The 20,784-nt window shown below is 39.7% G+C and overlaps 1 protein-coding gene across 2 annotated transcripts in view; it reads right to left on the bottom strand.

Annotated features, from left to right (window-relative positions):
• Nucleotides 1–19,686, bottom strand: part of LOC124158818 — a 347,990-nt gene extending 328,304 nt beyond the window's left edge. For both annotated transcript variants that reach the window (XM_046534159.1, XM_046534160.1), the window contains exon 1: nt 19,277–19,686. The gene's annotated coding sequence lies outside the window, so the exon portion shown is untranslated. The remainder of the gene's footprint in view (nt 1–19,276) is intronic.
• Between the last annotated feature and the right edge of the window lie 1,098 nt (nt 19,687–20,784).

Here is a 20,784-nt window from a genome sequence, read left to right as displayed (position 1 = left end):
CATTCACGAGGAGTGGGAGCCCGTAGCGCCAAGGTCCTCACCGGCCAAGAGGGGAGGAGAAGGCGGGGCCCCTTCACCTTACTCCCATCGCCAAGGAAGCGAGTCGAGTAGCCACGGATTACTTCAACGAATACTTTCGTAAGAGCTCTCGATTCCACGAACGGATTCCGCGAGTCGCCACTAGTTCATTTCCGAGTATTGATCATTCATCACCCACTTGCAACCGGGCGTATGGTGAGGTTAAAATTAATTTCTCCGGAGTTGCACATGAAATATAAAAGTATATTTTCGGGGCAGAGTAGTGCTATGATACTACAGAGGAAGATGGCGAGTTGCTCTTCGAGTCAAAACGTAGTATGAAGACATGAAGTAAAAAAAGTTAAAGAAGTATGACGATTAAAAGAATCCCTATAAGAGTCCCGAATAAGTAATTCACTGATATACCTAATCTGAAAGAAATCATCGTTCAACAAATGGAATATGTATCGAAGATTAAGACTATTTCGCCATTAGCTTATTTGCCAGTATTGATCAATCATCACCCAATTCCCCTCTCACTCAAGAACCGGGCTTAGGCGAGGTTCGAATTAATTTCTCCGGCGTTTTATAGGGAGTAAAATACAAGTATATTTTCTGGGGAGAGTAGCACTATGATACTACGTAGGAAGATGGTGAGCTGTTCTTGAAGTCCCCACAAAGTATTAAGATATAATAAGCTTTTGAGGGAATAAAATATATATATTTTCTTGGCAGAATAGCGCTATTGCTATGACACTACATAGTGAGATGGTGAGTCGCCTTTCAAGTCCAGATGGAGAATGAGTTTGTGAGTCCCAGTTCGAGTCCCGACTAAGTATTCCCTGCTATATCTAATCTGAAAGAAGACGTCGTTCAAGAAATGGAATATGTTCCTCGAGTCGCCACCAGGTCATTTCCGAGTATTGACCATTCATCACCTCTCACTCAAGACTTGGACGTAAGTTGGGGTTCAAATTAATATCTCCGGTGTTGTCAGGGAAATAAAATATATTTTCTAGGCAGAGTAGTGCTATAATACCACGTAGGAAGATGATGAGTAGCGCTGTAGGTGAGTTGCTCTGTAAGTCACTACGGAGTATGAATAATGACAAGTTTGCGAATAACTGTCCGAGTCCCGACTAAGTTTTCAACTGCTTTGTCTAATCTGCAAGAATTTGTCGTTCAATAATGGAACATCTCACAAATTAAGAATTTTCGTGAATGAAAAAGATTAACTCTCTTTTCTTTACCAATATTTTTTTTATTTTCAAACCACCAGATACAGCTCTCATTGGCCATTTTATACCGGGGTATTCAACAAATGTAACAAGTAAATGTACACGAACAACCATGCGCTTTTTCGTGGTAGCGCTACTTCATTTTTCATCACATTGGTGTCATCTTATAAAAATGTTGATTAAATCTCATGTATGATCCAAAACTATTAAGCAAGGAATAAGGACTTAAATTTTAAAATATTTGCGATGTTTGACGCTGTATTGAATACATTGAAGGCTGAGCTATTCATAAATGAAGTATAAACTATTACCCTTAATGAGGTCAACATCCATCCATCAAATGATCCAATTAAAAAAATTAAAAAGTTAAATGGTAATAGAAGTATTTGTTGGCTCCAGGTTTCGACCTTATTCCCATTCCAACATTCTTTGCACTATTTAATAACCAATCAACGATTCCTAAATAGTAAAAGGAAAATTCGTAGAACTTTTGAACTACGTAGCAGGATAAAATCTTTATCAAGGTAGGACTCCGTGACTTTATACATGCATGTAATGCTATGCATAACTATATGTAATTGCATTGAATTTAAAATTGGAAATATCAACGACAGAATATTTTACGCGTTAACAGAAATCAATTATTCACATAATGGGTAGTGACGAAAAACGTAGGAAAAAGTGACATCGACTCCAATAACGACAAAAATTAATATGGAACAGCGAAGTTAGCCTGGAAACACGGAAGACGAAATTTTCACCGTACATAACAACAATGAGGAAGAAAAAAACACCTCAGATTGCAAACAAACGGAGCAACAACTTGAGCAGCTTAAATCGTAACTGGAATACTTACTACCGAAGCATTCGATACGAATAAATCAGCCGTCTCAAGCTTTGGGCAGAGTCGGTATTTGCACTGCATCACGGCCTCCCGAGAGAAGAATACGAGATATAAACTTAAGGGTAAGCGTGAGAAACATTTACATGTGCCGAGGGTGGTACCGGAAAAGCAATCACGGTGAAAAGAGAACGCCTTCGTGCCAAAGGTTTCCGCGGCAAAAAAAAGCGAGGCGTGAGATATTTTCCATGCGAGTTTGCACCTCGAGCATTTGAATGCATTTTACACCAAGTGCAATCCCACACTGGCTGGAAAAAAATGCCGGGACGTAAATTTGACGACATCGCGAATGACTCATTCTTTACTTTCTGGTTTAGGCTTTCGTTTCCCTGGGGTGCAGGGCAGGAATCTCCACGATTTCCGGGTTTCGCTGCGATGGGTTATCTTGATGATGATAACGCTCCTTGGCCAATGCAGGCCACATCTTTGGACCTGATCTGTAGAAGTGGCCGGCGTTGACTACGAAACGTTAGCGCTATCAAGATAACCCAATGCAACGAAACCCGGAAAACCATGGAGATACCTGGATATATCTCTACTATAAGCTGCATTCCTAATTAGAAAACACCGGCATTTAGACACCTTATATGGCAAATTGTAAGGCAGGGAAGCTATCAGAAATGAGTGCATATTCGGGATTTTAAATCGAAACTTAAGTTTTCCTCAGGAAGTCATGCGACCAACTCTCTCTCACTCAGCGATTCAACCCCAGGGTTGGTTTGGATGAGTGAACGTAGGGCTCGCCCCAGACTAAACCAGAGGCGTGTAATTATCACGAAATTACGATAGGAGCCGTTTCCTTTCCTTGGGAAACTACTTAGAGGATTTTATTTCGGGCCACTGATGGCTTCTCTCGGGATTTGAACCCGCGACCATTAGTTCCCACATCTTTAGAAAAATGTGGAGGCCACATCTTTAGAAAATTGATCGGAGCGCATGGCTACCGCGCTCCAGTATGGTCAAAAAGTCTGAAAAATCGACCTGAAGGAACAGGCATCTTGTGTTAACCACACTGCCAACCAAGGGGATTGCATAGAGGAGGCCCAATTCCATCCCATAGAAGGCTGATATCTGTTGCCACTTCGGTCGCATTTTAATCAGTTTTCCAAAATGTCCGCGACGCAGTGATGAGTACAATGCGATCCACTTTTCCTCCAATATTTTGCAGTTTAATGTTTGTCATAGCGAGGAATGTCATTGAAATTGTTATAAATTTAATAAATAACATCATCTTGAATGTAAATTTCGGTTGACACCCTTAATTATACCTTATTTCCCCGTGAAATTCGGATCAATGTGTCAGTCTGCGACACGAGTAGCGACTTCTGTAAAGCCATTTAAATGCGAGGCGGGTGACAACACATTGTGAGACGGACTTGAGGATCCTGTTTTCTAATATGCCTGCTGCCAACATCGATTCCATTCCATTTCGGTAGCCTAAATTTACACCAAACGGTAGAGAGTTTTCCGGGAGATTCCAATCTCCACTCCCATTAGACCATAGTAAAATGGGAGTAATTGGAGAAGATATGGAGAATGATATGAGAATGGAATTAAAGAAAGGGAAACTGATTCGAGAGATTCGATAGTCACAGCATGGGATGAATTGGTATTATGGATAATAAGGCGTTATGGGGTTGGAAGGTAGGTATTAATAAATTTTAAAAAGTTAAGAAAGAAGTACAACAATAGGCTCGTCTTGCCATGGGGGATTGAAGCTGATAGTAAGCGGTTGGAAAAATATTTGGAAAAACAGCTGCTAGGAAAACCTTATATTGAATTTGGCGATGAACATGTCAACAGTCACAATTAGGTTGTTTCCTCAGACACAAAGTTACGACGCTGGAAAATTGACGACGACAAAAATCTTCCTAATTCAACCATTTACTCGTTGGCAGAAACGGGTAATTGCGAAATCATCCACCATTATCCACCATTATTCATGATTTTGTGACGCCATTAGTGATGCAGTTCATTCGCTCCTTCAGGGAGAGCCGAACATTGAGTAGCTGAGAAGTTGTGACCTGCTCCGCTGAAGTCCGTTACGTCATCAAAATCTGCGTTGAGGTCATTAGTTTATCGCCGCGAATAGCTCGATAAATAGGCGACGCGTCACGATGGGTTGAGAAAAACGGAAAAATACAAGTCTCTTAATTTAGCAAACTCTATCTAAAATAATTTATGAATGAGCCTGTTGCAGAGAATATTTTCAGACATTAACGTGTTCTGCCGATTAAGGTAGGTGTTTCAAGGAGAATTGGGTGGTTTCCTATTATTTTTTTATTGCCTAAATCGAAAGATTATTACTCCTGGAGTATGTATTTCACGCTTTTAGATTTTTAAATGACAATATCTATTTTTCGCGATTAAATGAAAAGTGAAAATTTTCAAGCGCGCGAAAACGCGACGCGTAAGTATGAAAGCCGGGAAATCTCTCCGTGCGTCGTATTTCTGGTTCCCCCTCCCGCCCGGTGAGGTGACCTTGAGGCGAGGCTTAGCGCTGATACGTCGCAGGCTGCTAGCGGGTAGCTGAGTACCCTGCTGGCTGGTAGCGCTTGGCTTAAATAAGGATTATTAATGCCTTATCAAACGAAGGAAACTTTCCGACCATAGGCAGTTTTAATAGGTGATTATTAAGATATGTTTCCATGAGCTCTGTGCCTCATGCATGCATTGGTAATCTCAGACGATGTAAAACTCCTATCTACTCGTATAGAAACTAGGTCCCTGTGACGTCACGTGGAGTGGCATCGCATGGGCGCCAATCTGGCCCTTTTCAAATGAGGATAAAAATGGACCATTACCATTCGTCTAAACCGGCATTTCTAAAACGAAATAATTTGTATATTATGAATACACTAATGGTGGGTAACGAATCGCAATTATTGCCTTTTGTTTTCTTTGACGAAGGAAACTACCCTATTTAAAAGGTACTCCGGCAGCCTCTCCTCCCTTCACGCACTTTCCTCCTCAACTCACAATAAAGCCTCCTCTCTTTTATTCCATCCGAAAATCCTATTCTCTTCCTTCCTCTACCTTTGTTTACATAACATTCTACCCTCTTACACTGTTTTCCACGTCCACTCCCCACTCATTACTCGCCCCATTCACACCTTCTGTCTCCTCTGTATCTCATCTAGAAGCTGCTTAAAAAAAACTTTTCTTCCATGTAGTAATCTTCTGGACAAGTTCCCAGCTAACTCGAACCCAAAATCAATCCAAAAATCAATAAAGATATCCAGCATTATCAACACATTATGATCCCCTCGTATGATTTCCATTTCCTCGTCGTTCAAATTGCTACCTTTTTCTTTCCTTTCCTAATATTTATCCTCCGTTATGCGCCTAAAGAAACCGTATTCTTTCTATCCAATTAACAGCCTATTTTGCTTATTTCGTCCTCCATAGACTGACCGCCAGAGAGATGAATCCACCAATGTTGGTATAAGAAGACGAGATAGCGTTGAAGTGTACTTCTTATGAGAGAGCCACTCAACACGAGGATCAACGGCTCCTAGCTTTGGAGAAATATGGTAAGGAAAGGACTCTTTGCGGCCATCGTCAGAACAAATGAGCCATGAGGCGCATGTTGACAAAATAAATATATCTCTGAGGGTGGAATTCACTATTACTATCCTGAATGAAAGACGATATACGCAATGGATGCTGCTAGGCCCTCAAGACACGGAACATCTTTATATTTACAAGAGGTTTAGCTGTAGGAGAGGGGATGAATTAGGTATCAAAAATCCTTTAAAACATGGATCCTTGCATTTTTGGATGCATGCAATCCTTGGATTTTTGCTGAGGTCTAATAGTTTTATAGTCTAATAGTCTAATAATTTGATCGAGCATATTATGAAGGTTTTACAAAAATAATTAAAAAGTTGACAAAATGACTTATTGTTACTAGGCAAAGTTTACAGCACGTTTTTTGCGAATAAAAATTAAATGCTTATATTTAAAATAGTCACTACTTCAGTAATTTATCCCGAAAGGTTGGTTTGGTTCGATGAGTGTAGACTGCGTCACAGCCTTGGTATATCACGTAAAGAAGGAGAGGCAAGTTCTCTTCCCCAGGCCACCTCGCACTACGACAATTTTTTTGACATGCCAGAAGTCTTCACCAAGGATTTGAACCCTTGACCCTTCGACCAGCAGCCCAGCGATCCTCCCAATAGGCCTCCACGGCCCTAATTTGAAATTAAGGCTACATAATTCTCCATGAACTATAAGAAAATCACCTAACATTTACAGCACCGTGCTACCATTTTCGTTAAGACTTAAAAAACGGATAAACATAAAACGAAGCCTTACGTCGATGAATGATCGCTAAAGATTTCAACTCACGTAGCACGTCTCCTTCTACGATCCATCACGCCAGCCATCGCCCGACACTTGATCAAGGGCATGGTGAAGTCCTGCGGGCGTCCAGGAAGTTTCAACAAGGATACCAATGGGTTCTACTCAGTGACGTCTTCAGATATGAAAATCACATGAAGGAAGGGGGGAGCTTCTATTCCCCACTCAGGCATACAACCGTGCACTGTTTATAGGGGTCCTCGAATTCTATTGCTCAGCCTCATTGACGTCAAGAGAAGAGCTTCATTTGAGGTTAATAGGACGGCGCACAATCGTTTTCGACATTTCAATATGCTATTATTTAGATTTAATTTGAATGAAGTATCCATTCTGCAATAAACACATGGTGGAGAGAGAAGAAGCAGGATGAACCATACAAAACACTGACAGAGTTTCTCCTCGAGGACGGGTCAAACATTCGCTCAATAATTTGCGAAATAAATTCTTTCTTTTGTGTTTTACTTTGTACATTCTGCATGATATTCGTGTCTGCTGCAATAGTCCCCTCGTTGACTATTTTTTATAGTGATAATGCGTCTTCAACCGCGAGAAAAATAAAAACTAATGGTAATTTCTCTTGGAGTACATCGCATTTTTGTACGCTCTATGGCCATTTTCAACTATAAAATTACCGAAGGAAATAATAAATTCAACATATTACCTCAGTATAGATTATATGTATGGGTGATATGTATCGTGCATCTGGCCAATTCTCTCACTCAGGCATTTAGTTAGCGATTAATTTTTCTAAGCATTAAGAAAATAAGATTATCTCCCACGCACTTAATCCTTCTCATTGTCTACCTGATCACATGAGAAAATGATTAGCCCATAAGTATCAAAACCATATGAAAGAATGGAGGGAGGTTTTATTCGTCCCTCTGAAATACGACAGTGTTTGTCAGAGTGACATACATCACACCCTATGAGTCTTCAATTCTTCTGTACAGCCTTATTGACGTCAAGAAAAGAGCGTAAGCGACCAGTCGAGGTTGATAGGACGACGCACAATCGCTTTCGAGATTAGAATTCGTACGCTCATGAAGTTACCGGAAGATCGATTGTTAGTCTGGTGTCGGCAGAAGAGAAAGTCTCTATTTGGATGCTCGAAATGCTTTGTGGTTTCAAAATTGACTCATTATCTTATTTGAATAGCGATGGAGGAAGGATAGTTAAGTGTCCAACGCCTTCTATCCGATAATAATCGTTCATTGAGCTTGCGTGTACTCGCAGAGCAGTTCTTTGAAGGAACAACAATGGAAATACTTTTTTTGTACAAGATTAGCTTAAAAGGATGAGCCTCAAGGTCCTCAATATTAATACGATTTGCATTAGTTGCCAAGGTGAGTCCGTGAATATAGGATTGGGCATGTTTTATTTACTTATTGCATATCTTTCAGAGCGACACGGAGAACATCATCTCAGAGCCTCACAATATTCCCAGGTCCGAGAGAGGAGATAAAATAAGAGAGACATTTTGCCGAATGGATAGGTAGAGGAATTCTTATTTCCCCCAAACGATAAAGGGCTTTAATAAAAGGGCTTGGTGGAACTCATAGTCCGTAGTTAAATCACGCGTATATTTTTTTGTAAACGGTAGGTGCCCTAACATACGTACCTAACCACACGTATATTTATGGCGGCTTGCGAGGTAGGACGTACATTATAATTGTAAAGAAATTAATTGCAGCCGGGAAAAAATTTCATGAAATAATATGATATTCACAATCTGCAATTTGATGACACGATGCAATGGTAAGTTTTGTGATGGCACGAGCTCCGGTTAATTTATTTAAAATTTTACACTAACACTAGTGTCTTCGGCAACCTGGGGTTTGAAGACCATTTAAAATTGGCATGATGGATGTGTTACATGACATTTTAATGTTGACATTACATTCTGATGTGCCAAGATGAAAAATATACCTCTCTTTGCTGTTAGCCTCGATGTATTTGGGAGCTTAAATCAGCTTTTGGCGCGATTAATCACGCCAGATATGTAAAAAGAAATTCATGTGAAGAATGGTCATCGCGTCTATTTACAACATTAGTAAAATTAATTTCACTGAACCGTTCAGCATGAAAATCCATCATTTTCAAATATTTATGCATTCATTAACTGTCCAATGGCGCATTAATTTTTTTATCTCTTGGATATAAAAAAACTCACTGAAATTTCCAATTAAGGGCTGGTAATCCAAGTTGCCATTCAACTTAACCCAACCTTATCAACGATTTCAGAGCCGAAAGAGTTAGGAAAAAACACCGACGTCGACGGAAGGCATCCAAAAATGTATTTTTACACGAAAATTTATTATTCGTAATCTTTTCGATACACCTGTTTCTCCTACTACTACATACAAATTAGTATTCAGAGGACTCTCACTAGGTACAGCACAACACTGAAGAAAAAATATGAGCCGATAAATTTTTCTAGGTAAGCACAAGAACGAAAGTTTGGCAGCCCGAAGCAAACTGAAAAGCTGCCGAGGGGGAAAAAAACGAAAGCAGCTTAACGTGAAAGCGCCAAGAATGAGGAATAAATTTAATGTCCGGTTATAGGCCGACAAACGTTACCCGCACCTCAACTTCTACCTTTCCTTTCTAACGTCTCTCTAATAGGATTAGGACAAACCTAGGTGGCATTCATTCCGGAGCATTTGTATCCTAGACCAGGGCTCAGCTGTAACTGCTCCCCCATATATCACTCAACTAGTGAATTCCTTGAAAGGACGAACCGGCAGATTGGGTCAGTAGAAGTTTACACGAAAGAATTAACCTCAACGTCTATCCCCCACTGCAACTGTTTTTTAAAACATCTGCCTATAAATTTGACAGTAAAAGTGCCATGAAGCATTACGAATGAGGTATATTGAATAATCATCCATGTTTTCGATACAAAAATGGATTTTTGTAAAATCAAGCTATATTTTTCGAGTTACAGCATAAAATTCCAATAAAAAACTAGTCTACATCTCTAGTCCTGGTGCAAATTTGCATTTAAATGATGAAATGAAAGTTACGTTGCTTAGTGATGAAGATGTTAATGAATGATCCATTCAACATTTGGCACACAAAAAATGCACAAAAAAGCGGTTAAATCTAAATATACCTCGTTCCAATATACCTATTAGTATATAAAAACTTAGATTGAGATTAAATTTATATAATTAAATATGGAAATTCCAAGCATAAAATATTAATTTTCTAAACATTATCTCCTGATCAATCAATTATCAAAATTTTAAATAATAAATATTGCAATAACTGATAGTGATAAGAAAAAGTGCTATTCCACAGATTTATAAGTAATTCCTTAGGGTAGATAAAAAATATATATCTCATGTGCGATGCATGCAATGCAATGTGCATACAATCAAACAATAAGCAGCGAGCGACGATTCGATATCGTTAAGATGTCAGGGGGTCCGTCATTCTGATTTTCTTCAATTTGATTTTTACACTAATACGATAGTTTAACGCGCATTTAACTGAACATGCGAGATAAATTATACCGCATAAAGATTCGGCCTAGCACTACGTTGTTTACTGTCATTCTTAACCGAACGCTGTCGTCAAAAGAGAATACTGACATCAAATTCTGAGCTCGCACTCCGACCTCACGACAGATGTTACGCAGAGCTGAGATAGTAATGAAAACATTTTCCATAATAAATCAGTTTGCGTTGAAGGTGAACGTAGTTACTGATTATAGCTACTTTAATACCTAACACGTTTCCCTTGAGAACTTGTTCGAAGAGCATTTACCTATTAGAGATTTGTCCCCGAAATAATTTTGTGACCTCCGGTCTGAGCTTTAGCTATTAAAAATCGGGACGCGCATAAAAAAATCTAAATGCGTGGTAATGTGGTTTAAATCCTTATACCTCTTCCAAAAAAGTCAACGTTGTTTACCAGTTTGACACCACTTCAGTTTTGTAAATGTAAAGCCACTCGCTTTTACTTCATGGTTCGAGCATTGGTTTTCAAGAGGAATACAGAAACTAACATGGTAGGTAGTATAGGTATTACGGTAAATCCAAGAGCAGAATTCACCAACAGCAAATACTAACTCCGCTTTCAGGCACGTGTGTTATTTATGCTAAATGTTTTAATTTTACCCAAGACTTTTTATTGCTGGGGGAACTAGATGCCTTGATTAATTTCAAGGGATTATAATGTGCTGATAACATTAGGGCTAATATTAAACGTGTGCAACGTCAAACGATTTCCACGCCGAAAGAATTAAATAATAATGGGAATAGTTCACTGTCGGATATGGACTGATAAGTTTTCTTTCGCGAAATTAGGCAGTTTAACTAAATATAACTTGTATTATAGCTATTAAATCGGTTAAATTAAGCAAACCCCAATATTCAATGGTAGCTGATCACCAGGATCAAATTACGCCAAGCTTAAGCAGAACTGAACCGATTGAAATGCATTATTTCCATGGAGACGCAGTGACTAGTAAAATTTCATTAGTTTTATTTAAACAATCATATTTTTTAAAGTAAATAATTTTATTCCAAATGCTGACATTAGCTGCGAAAGCTGGCCTTGTTGATTCATTGATAATATAATAACAAAATCTTAATACAGAGAGGTATCAGGGATTCATACTAAGATAATGAAGACATGTAGGCAAAATAATGTTTAAATACTTCCATCCTGGCTGCCATGGTCCAGGAATTTTTATTTAAATTATTTCGGTATAAGAAATGCCTAATTCTTATTCCTCTTTCGTAAAAATATTTTATTCGCTAATAAAGACAACATTTAATGAGGTGACCATTTTTTGTTTAATTCGCATGAAATCTACGCAGGGAAAATTACTTTAAATTATAACCATTCGCACCTAGTGTCACTGAACACCTGAGATTGTCATCAGCCACTGAGACATGCACATCTTAATAATAATAATTTGTTAAAAAATTGTTCCTTACCATACAAAAGGAAGCAATTTTAAGTATAGAATTTTAAAGAAATAATAAAAAATTTTAATTCAGGATAAAAATACGAGAGTGCTTGGTGTAACCCGTACCTCGTCTTAAACCAGCAAAAATGCTGTGAATAAGAGTAGTATTACAGTGTCGTCTTTATAACTAGTGTATTTAGGAATAGATAGTCATTTCTTACAATTTACTTGTTTGACAGTCACATATATCCATGCCCTGGATGGTAATAAATCCACCCAGGTGGGATTCGAACCGGCGACCTTTATGTTGGCAGACGGAGTAATAACCCCGGCACCACCAACCGCATTTTAACACTCTACAGGCCACAAAATTAGGGAATAGCTGCGGTAGCGCAACAGTACTTCCCCGGTGAGTCTCAGCGGTGAGGAATGCGGGAGAAAGGGAAAGTAGGTACCAATCAAAGAGTTGTAGTGGGGAGGAAGGAAGAAAAGGTGGCCCTGCAAAGGACCGGATGAGATGGGTGCTGGCAGGAGGAGGTCAAACGGTCAACACGTCCTGGGTGCCAGAGGACGAAAGTGAGAGCGGTTCTTGGGACGGGCCGAAAAAAATATATATATCTACACAGCTATGATAATGCTATGCTTGGGACGCAGGTTGGATGGACGCGAGAAGACAGCCTCTTTTTATATATCTTTGCCTTCTCACTTTCAATCCGGAACACCTGCACGGGCGGGTTTTAAGGCGTCGTATTCCCTCAAAGTGTCAAGGCGTGTTCAGGTAAGCTCTTTCGCTGATCCAATGTAACACTGGGTACCGAGCTTTGAACAAGGCGACTACAATATTTTGTCGCCCTCAGCGATGAAGGCAAAGGCTGCGCCGTAATTTATGTAAAAAGAAAAACTTTCACTACAGCTAGAATAGGAAGACGGTAGGTTATTGGACTCATATAAACTCAGATAATCTGCTTTTGGCCCCATTGCTAAGTATCTTAAATTAGATTAGGGAGACGGAAAATATCCTGAACGATTTCAAATGAAACTATTCTATCGATAGCAAAAATGATACTTAAATACCTGTAGAATCGCAATAAAAATATAATTTTTTAAAAATATTTACGTCTTAATACATTTGTTTTCATTAGGAGACACAATACACACAAACAAAGGAGAAAAATATAACGTGATCGATATCGATTTCAAAAAACTATCTGCACTCTTTGACCGCATTGCATCTGCTTTGAATACAAGAATAATTTTGGGTTATTGATAACCGCGACTCTAGGCCGCCATGTTTTTCATCTCCAACTGATGGTGTGGCTATACTTTTAACATCAGATGCCTAGAAATACTAAATACCTAGCTCTCATCTTTAATTAAATTGAGCATGAAAAAGTCTAAATCTAGCTAAAAATTTCAATTATCATCCAAAAGATACGCCATGATAATCCAACCCTCAGCTTACTCTCCATCTAAAGGAGCGTTCATATGCAGACAGGTGCCGTAGATATGTGAGGCAATAAGGTTCCTACAGGGGGAATATGAATACCATCTGGAAGAGTGGCTATTGGGGACTAGTTCCCCAAGAAAAAAATAAAAGGCATTTTTGGGGACACTAAAATTCTCTTGCAATTAACATGTTTCATTTTTTTGATACTGAAGATCAGAAATAGTTACAATAATTTTGGAATACTAGACATGATAGGGTTCATTTAATCAGGATCCAAATCTTCTTATACACTAGGCACCCTCAGTATACCTTATGTCCTAGGACCCCGTAGTTACAGAAACTATACGTACGACAATTCATCGAGACAACTTTTCATCCTAACTGCCATAGCCCAGCTTAATTTATTCCATCACTAAAAAAACGCCTATTTCGTATTCCCCGATTAAAAATAAAAAATTGGTGATATGACCATTTTTTTATTTAATTCGCATGAAATACTCGTAAAGTCGTAATTTTCATTTTTACTTTATTTCTAACGTGTAAATAATTGAACTCGCACTTATGATCACTCAACATTGAAAGGATATTAAATCTCATCTAAGCGCAATTCACAATATTAGCTAGTTACCTATCGCCCAGAAGGCAGACTGGAAAAAAAGACACTCCAAAGTCTAGAGATTTGATTGAGAAAGGTGAAAGCGAGGTGAGGATTTGTATTTGAGGGCATTTCCGATCGTCGCACCAGCGAAATTTCCCTATCACCGGGGGCTTGTAACATCAACATTGATTTGCGCCTGTGTCGTCACTGATTTTGCTCATGACCCGAGGGGAAGGGAACTCGTGAACAATGAATGGTTTGCCTCCCGAGCGAGCATCTGTTTTGAAGGACGCCCTGCCGCTGTTACGTCAGCCAATCGAATAATTCAAGGACTTGATGGTCTCCCAGAAGAGAACTTTCACCGATAAATAAACAAAGCATCTTTTCGGACGAAAACTGCGCTCTTTACCCTGAGACACATAATAACTTGGGCGCATATGTTTACAAAAAGTTTCATACACCGCTAAGTATTCAAGATATCTATTAAATGAAATTTACACATAAAGGGACTCTTTAGAAAAGGTGAAATATTCGCAACACTGCAGAAGCATTTTAAAAAAACTCGACCATATTTTTTGTACGTCATCCTGGCAAGAAATCATAAAACATAGTTATTTTAACATTCATCTCAGCATATCGCCTTTCTTCGTGGTACCTAGCTGATGAAGCCAATGATGATGAAATATGATGTTTTATATTTTCACAAAAAGTTGTATTTGCCACAAGTATATCCCGTGGAAGTATCGTAATACTGTAATTATGAGTAAAAAATACAGAAAGGACAATAATATACGTAATGGAAAATAAATTATTTTAAAGAGCCCCTCTTAGCCTTCCTCGGTTTACACTATGCTGTCCATCACCGAGCATATCATATAAAATTGGGAGAGTACCTTGTGAATGCAAAAGCGGAATAAACTCAAGTAAATATTTTCATTAAATCAAGTGCTATAGCTATACCTAGCTAGGTATACCCCTAAATGCGATTGTATCGAAGAAAAAATAGGGTAAATAATTACGTAGGGCATGAAAGGCATACTGCGTCCATTACATTTGCATTTCACGGACTCGAGCGTTGATGAAATTCGCATAAGTTTACGTCGCGTGATCGCATAATTCATCATTGTATTGAATCACTGATAATTTAGCGATCAAATTTTGATTTCATTGGAATAGCTTCTAACTTTATTTCGTATTTCTTATTCTATTTACAAAATTTTCTTTTACCACAGACATTAATCCAAGTTCAGATAACTAGATCAGTAACTTTTCCACAGAGGGATATGCGTTTCTATCGCCAATCTTCGAGAAAACAATTTCAAGGAGCTATTAAACAACGATGAGATTTTCAGGTTTTCCAAAGACATTTTACATTCACTCGTCGCGCGAAAAAAAGGTGATCGCGTCCTCAGGTCTAGTCTCTGGGTTTCTTTTATGTGGGTCACATCAATTCTCTTGGTGACCCGCATTCTAGAACTATTACCTATAATACACAATAAAACTCTAAATTCAGCATTTTTTCATACTTCGAATGACTGCACAATGGGCAAACTGGAGCCGCCTCATAATTATAAGTGGGATGTTGTTTGGAATAGGAGAGTCAACCTTTTCAATTTCGTTATGTAATCATTGCTCTTCAAGTCGACATATGGCCGTAATTAACAAATGGAAAAATACAGTATTTAAAAAATTTAACTGGGTTTGATTGCAGTGATTTTATCGCTGTATCCAGCTACAAATATTGAATATTTGAATGAAGTACTTAGATATACAAACAAATTATAATTAATTTTGTTCACTACTGAAGGTTCTTAAAAATTTCAAGTGACAAGTACCTTTTGTATCGCTTTTGTTGTTAGTTTTTCAAAGCCAACGGTTCAAATTAACAGTATCCTAAAAAGTAAACATTAGTTACTTCTAAAGGTTCTCCTCAACTCTAGTGATAAGGACGTATTTGATAAACCTCAGTTTTTATTTACACTTATTAATGAGCTATACGTAATACGTGAGACGCAATAAAATAATTGGAAAAGGGGAAAGAATATGTCTTCGAACCAAAACACTTTTACGTTTCAATCCGAAAGCCGGAAAATTTCCGTCAGCAGATGGAGGTAATGGAATAGGCCAAATGAATTTACACACCACGGTGCTCAATATTTCATGGGCACAAATCGTTTCTTACCACAGAGGCGCAATAGGCTGGCTAGTCACTTAAGTGCCGCCAAAAACATAACTCCTCTATCTCTTCGGCAACACTAGCGTGGATATTTCTTCGGAGAAATCGAAAGTGTTTCTCATCTGTCACGAATATATGCTAAAAAAACAGTGATTTCACAACACGCCCGATAAGTTGACAGAAGAGTCAATAGAGATCGCAGTGTGGCGCAACGGACCACTAGTTCACGCAACTAGTCAGCCATCTCCACAGAATTAAGAGACTTCAACGCCTGAGAAAGCATATAGCGCTACAAAAATGGATGAGCTTTCTCTAAAGGATAAACTCAAATAACAGAAACACACAGACAAAAAGAAGACTGAGTACTATTTATTATTTACCAAATCTAAATTATTTGCTTAAAAAGCGGTCAACACCTTAGGTCACATGTTGGCAACCCTCGGCCTAATTGCGGCATCCGAATCAATGTCATCCAAGTCATAAAACAATAATTATTTTGAATCTCAAGACGAATAAAGCTCTGTTGAAGGGTTTTAATTTACTACATTTAGTACATAACTGGGACTAGGTTGGCCCAAAGCAGAGGCTTGGGCTCCTAATTGAGGGGGTCCTAGGTTCTAGTCCTGGATGAAGCCTTCAAGCACCCCCAAACAAAAATCCTTGGAGTTCGAAATGGTCCAGGGAAATGAACTGATCCTGAATTCGAGAATTCCACATGCCCTAAGATAAGTATAGTGAGAGCTCTCCCCTAAACAATCCAATCCTGCCTGCGGCTGGCAATAAGTGAGAGATCGAATAGTTTTTTACTTATTTATATAATAACTCGTTGAAATACTAATGTTTGCGTACTATTCAGCCAATCTAATGTGAAAATTCCTTATGCCTTTTCTATTTGAGAAGCTAGCCAACCCTAGATTAGATTTTAAAGGCCATTCCTATAAGAAACGAAAGCGGACGAGCCAGTGGAGACATGAACCATTCAAAAGAGTAATAAAAAAATTTCACAGGATTAGGCGACAAGCGATTTGGCAGGAATTGACGGCTTTGAGTTCAAGTTGAAGTAAATGATTTTTCCCGCTGAAATTTCCACATGTATTATCCATTCAAGGCCTTATCCTAAGGTAACTCAACCTTATTGGCTCCAATGATGTGATCTACAAGGGAAACAAGAAATTTTCATTTAAATTGAAGAGATGGATAAATATGATATGTTTCAACAACTATCTTTATCCTCCAATGCAATAAATATTAAATACAGTAATCTCATTCGCAATATACAGGCCGTGATATTAAAATTGTTTCACGCGTTATATAACGATAGTGTTTTTGCAAACACAAGGAAACAAAAACAATCCGCACAGCGAATGCCTATTGAATCTACACACTTTTTGCTCTGAGCTAGGTGATACACATTAAATGGACTATTGATCGAGCGAATGCCAAGTCTCATTACTCAAACTCGTCACGCGGTCGCAGGCTTGGTCGGCACTGAGAAAGCAGTGTGAGCATAAGGAGCAGCGGACAAGAATTCCTTCAACAGGGTGAGGGAAGTGGGGAAGTCGCTGGGACGCGGAGAGTGAAATACGCAGTTCGCCAAATCACGATTCACGCAATTCTTGCCAATGGGTCGCTGCGATGACAGATTGTCACTCATTTGGACGGCAAAGCGGGCGGGCCCGAAGGAATAAAAAGGCTGCTTCTGACACCACTAAAAACTTCGACCGAAGACCAAAAAAAGTTGAAGGTTAACTGAAAAATTAAGATGCACAATGATCCCTAAAGGCAGGAGTATCTATGTGTCACGGCTAAATAAAGGTGATGAGGTAACGAGTTGATGTCATCTTTACGCTTTGACGAAGTTTTGTAATTTGTCAATGTATTCCGTGTGCTGGTATGGGAGGAGTACTCACGATGAAAACGTAAACAAGCCTCACTGGATTGCGTGAAGAGCGAATGCGAAGTCGATCCTGAAGCCGTAAAAGGTAGGAAACAAGACATTCTAACAGTGCTGACGCTTCACAAAAAAGGTTACATGACTTCGTTACAAGAATGATGCAAGCTGTTAAATTAAATTGTAAAATCAAAGGTCTGAGCGTATTTTTATCTTTCCAAACTATAGTATGGCAATCTGCAGCCTCCTCCGAACACAACAGCTCTACTGAAAACAAAGTATACCTTTCCGAACTCATCGGCGCAATCGTCATGGGTCACCGGAGAAGTTCTGCGTAAAAGGGATCAAGCGTTCTAACCCAGATTAAATACCTGATACTATTTTTTTAAACCTAGCAAAAATAAAAGGTAAATGTATTAACATAAATACTGCGTAATTGTTCATAGCGTTTCTTATCAGGTGTTAAAATAAAATTATGACACAGTAAATAAATCAGAACTGGCCGTTCTGTTAAGTACGAAGGGTCGAAGAAAAGCACTCCGATAGTTCAGTTACTCAAAAATATGGAGGCATATAGCAGCAAAAACTAAAAAAACAAATATCATAAAAGGCATATGCATTGTCTAAGTACGAATATGGTAGCAAACTTAAAGAAAAAGCCATTTACAAAATGAACGTAACGCACTATGAACGCACTATTAGTCATGCCTCTAAATTTTTAGCTGAGAAAATTTTATTTTTGATGAATTTCGGAGAAAAGTTTTGAGAATAGAAAATTTAAACGATCGCATAAAGGAACATTTGATAGTTTAAAAACAAGGCCCCAAAAATAATCACTATATTTCCAATATTTTTATCACACTGTGGGCCATCAACTAAAAACTTTACCTTTACCTTAAACACTTAGTGGAATATTCATCTAGCCCTTTCATTCAAAGACTCTTTGGCTCTTAGCTAACCATTCCAAAAACAGCTGTTCAGAATTGCATATTTTTGTCAGAGATTTCTGTAATTCCACCAAAAATTCAAATTCAACCACCGCAAATGTGTGCGACCTCAAATATATCGCTTATGCTACCTCTGTGCATGCGAAAATAATATTTTCCGGGAGGACAACATTGACATTCGCATCGAGAGTCATTAAAAAATTTGAAACTTAGGTTAGATATTTAGGCTTGAGAACATCGCTCAATTATGCTTTCGTTTCAATATTGGGTTGGGTTCCATACACTAAGAGTCTAACATTTCGATAACATGTAGTATTAGGTGGAAGCAAAAAAAACAGCCTAGATCACTTGAACCTAGCATAGAAACCCAGCGTCGGCATTTACCTGCTCTTCAACGAAAGGTGCCCAAAATCGTATGGCTCCATTCTATTAATAGAGTTACTGTATATGCTTCCATATAACACTCAAGTTAGGATCGAACATTTCCTTTAAAAAAACTATCTGCAACTCCCGGGATTTGAATGCCGGCTAATAGGATGGAAACGCTCTCGTCGCAACACCGATTGGAGCCCCAAAAATAATTCCTCCTTCACAGCACATCCTTGAGCTCAAGGGATACAGTGATACCAGGGCACGATGCGTGAAACCGACAACTCATCCACTCAGTGAATAGATCAAAACAGCGCGAACGTTTCAAACCAGGAGAACGAAACACAAACTTTCTTCGGCGGAGCGCGCGATTTTGAAAAATCCCGGCACAATTAAATCCATGCTGCTAACCTTCAAACGTCAGCCACCTCACGAAGATGTCAGCTCCTCTCTTCCCGGACCTCCAAAAGAAGATGATGATGATCCCGCGTGCAAAACTGGTCCTCACGAAACGTATCCCCCAACTTCGCGGCGCAGCAGAACCGAAAAAAAATCCTTCCTCTCGGCGTTATTCCCTCCGTCACCACGGAGAAGCGCTGAATGCCTTCCTTCCACACCACCAGAGGAACCAAAACAAATAAAACCACAGAAATCGACTCGAAAATCCACTCGATGTTTGGAGACGGGAGAGAAAAAGACGATGACAAGAAGCACACGGAGCACTGGCAAAAAAACAAAAGAGAGGCGGTGGTACCCCCCCTCGTATTTTTTTAAACGTTAGTTCCTTCCTCGAGGAACGCGGCAATGCGAATGGCGCAGTCCTCCGAAGAGAGCCTTACCGGCGGACGCCGCGGCACGCCTCTCATTTCTTCCCCCCACCCGGTCTTTCCCGCCTCCGCGCCCTCCCCACTCCACCGGCCGGCCCCTCCGCTCCCTCCCGACCCCTCCGCATCGTCCCACACCCCGGAGACCGCTTCACCCACTCCTCCTCCCTATCACCCACCCAGCGCGGCACGCACCGGCTCTGCCCCTCGCTCGACCCACTCCCCTCACCCCCTGCCTCGTTCCTCCTCATAATCCCCACGCAATCAGACGGACGCACAACCAGCAGCGCTGCGGAAGGCTCTCAGATGGCTCCGCACCGACTAACGCGTCGGACGCCAGGGCACAGGTCCACTAAAGAGGCGCAGTTAAGGTTTTAGGGAGAGTCGAGACAGACTCAAATGTTCTGATGAGATTTGGAGGTTGTAGCCAACACCTAAAGCCATTTACACCTTGAAGGATGGTTAAGAAAGAAAGAGTGGAAAGAGAGCCAGCGAATTTATCTTATGACGATAGACAATGGGTAACTAAGCCATGGGGAGCCTGCCCCCCCATATTTAATGGTAATTTGTCCGAAAAAAGTACGAAACCTATATATTCAAGTACAATGAACGTTATACTTCGCCCATAGGATGGTTAAGGATGAAAGAGTGGAAAAGAAACCCAGCGCAATTACGATCATTTGACGATCGACAATGTGGTCCGACGCGAAAAACGCCATCAGTCGAACTCACAACCAGCAGCCCTGCGGAAGGCTCTCAGATGCCTCCGCACCGACTAACGCGCTAGGGTACAGGACCGCAAAGAGGCGCAGTTAAGATAATGGGGGGCATGGACGGAGTATTGGGAGAGACAGGGAGAGCCCATCCCCCACCCTTTGCACCTTGAAAGATGGTTAAGGAAGAAGGAGTGGAAAGAAATCTTATTTAATTTTATTATGATCGTCAATATGGTCGTTTGACTGGCTAGACACAGTTAAACAAAAGAGCCGTAGTTAAGATATTGGGGGAAGCCGAAACAGATAAAGACAATTACTCAAATATTTCTATGAGGTTTGGGGAACCAACCAACAGCTTAAGACACTTGCAACTTGAAGA

The sequence above is a fragment of the Ischnura elegans genome, chromosome 5, assembly GCF_921293095.1.
Source record: "Ischnura elegans chromosome 5, ioIscEleg1.1, whole genome shotgun sequence".
NCBI classification, from domain to species: Eukaryota; Metazoa; Arthropoda; class Insecta; order Odonata; family Coenagrionidae; genus Ischnura; species Ischnura elegans.
Note: the sequence above shows the minus strand (reverse complement) of the source record. Positions and strands in the feature narration are given on the sequence as shown.